The 1,758-nt window shown below is 40.1% G+C and overlaps 1 protein-coding gene across 1 annotated transcript in view; it reads right to left on the reverse strand.

The window, feature by feature from the left end:
• Positions 1-1,758, reverse strand: part of GKAP1 (G kinase anchoring protein 1) — a 135,499-nt gene that overhangs the window by 6,829 nt on the left and 126,912 nt on the right. The gene's annotated exons all lie outside the window — the stretch shown is intronic.

Consider the following 1,758-nt stretch of genomic DNA (forward strand, 5'->3'; position numbering starts at 1 on the left):
TTTAAGTTACAACTGTCTGTTGTCTCCGGGACATTGATGTATTTTTGTTTCTGTGTTTAATTGATGATTGTATATCCTGTAGATATAGTTAAGAGAATGGAAGCATGTGTACCAATCTCTATTCATGCAGCTTAGTTTAGGGTGGGTTTGGCTAATGATGACAGCGGTCTGTTACTGATCAGGTGGTATAGGTTCTTGCCCAGTGGAAGGAGCTGCAGAGGGTATGGTTGTGGCTGGGCTGTACAGGCACAGTTGCTAGAGAAAGCAACCCCCAACCCCCACCACACTCAACAAAACAGAATAAACAAATAATTAGCAATGAAAAGAGAACATAACAAAGGAACAAAAAGAAATAAAAATAGGCAGCAACCAGAAAAAATAATAACTAAAAAGAGAACAGAAGGACAGCAAAATGGAGGTATAGAAGAGAAACATAAAACGAAGAAATTTAAAACAAAACAAAAGAAAAACCGAAAAATCAGGAGGGAGGTAAGGTGAAAAGAGACAGTAGAGAATACTAAAGAAAGATCAAAAGAAAAAAGAAGAAGAGGGGAAATGAGAAACAGAAATAATTAAGCACAAAAGCAGAGAAAGAAAGGATATAACTCAAGGAAAGGGAAAGGGAAGAAAGAACAAAGAAAAACAAATAACAAAAGGAAAAAAAAAAACCACATAAGACATAAACAAAAAAAAACAGTGTAGCTGTTGAACCCAGAAAGGAGAAAACAATGAGGGGATCTTTCCAGTCAAGGAGCTCACAAGTTGTGTGCAGGATGGATGTAATAGCACAATTCCTGACCCTAGATGGACTTCCTACAAGCCAGGTAGTTATCTATGTTCAGGTCAATCTGGAAGTAGCTCATTGAGGTACTTGATGGGAGCTGGTTTCAATGTCTGTTAGGACAACAGAGTAATTTTAAGGCAGGGTGGCTGATTATGAGGGTTTCTGCTAGACTATCAACAAAACCATATTTCTCAACTTTTGCTTTCCAATCACCAGTAGTTATCAATGCATCTTGATTACATGTCTAATCAATTTCAAAAGTTGTGTAGGTCTGGAGATAAGGCTACCTGAACCCAGGCACCAAAGTAGCACTGTGAATCCCCACTTCACACTAGAGTGGCTCACAACCACATGGCTTCAAACTCTCAGAGAGCAGGGTGGGCGCTAGGACTGTATGATGGTAGGAGTTGGCCACACCTCTGGTCAGTAAGGGAGCATGTGGAAAATGAAGGAATTGCACTCTTCCTGTCACAAATGTGAATCTGCTCTGGCAGGCTACCTTCTGCTGTCAGAACTGCTCACAAAAGTTCAAGATAGTTGTGCCTTCTCTGGTTGGCTGTTCACCATTCAATCTTTCTCTCTCACTATCCCTGCTCAGTTTCTTTTCTTTTCTTTCCTGTGAAGATCAGGGTTCCAGGATTTTCATCTGTGTGTTTCATTTGGTCTTTAGTATCCTTGTTGTAGAAGGTCTGTATAGAGTGTTTTCTGAGTCCGGCATCTTAAAGGAAACCTCTTCCATCTTCTTTTGATGCTTCAACGGAGAAAAGATTGAAGTAGTCAAGGACTTCATCTTCTTGGATCAACCATCAACACTCATGGAAGCAGTAGTCAAGAAATCAAACGATGTATTGCATTAGGAAAATCTGTTGCACAAGGCCTTTCTAATGTGTTGATGAGCAAAGATGTCAGCTTGAGGACTAAGGTGTGCCTGACCCAGGCCATGGTATTTTCAATAACCTCATATGCATGCAAAA

This window comes from Chrysochloris asiatica, unplaced genomic scaffold, assembly GCF_000296735.1.
Source record: "Chrysochloris asiatica unplaced genomic scaffold, ChrAsi1.0 scaffold00014, whole genome shotgun sequence".
Taxonomy (NCBI): domain Eukaryota; kingdom Metazoa; phylum Chordata; class Mammalia; order Afrosoricida; family Chrysochloridae; genus Chrysochloris; species Chrysochloris asiatica.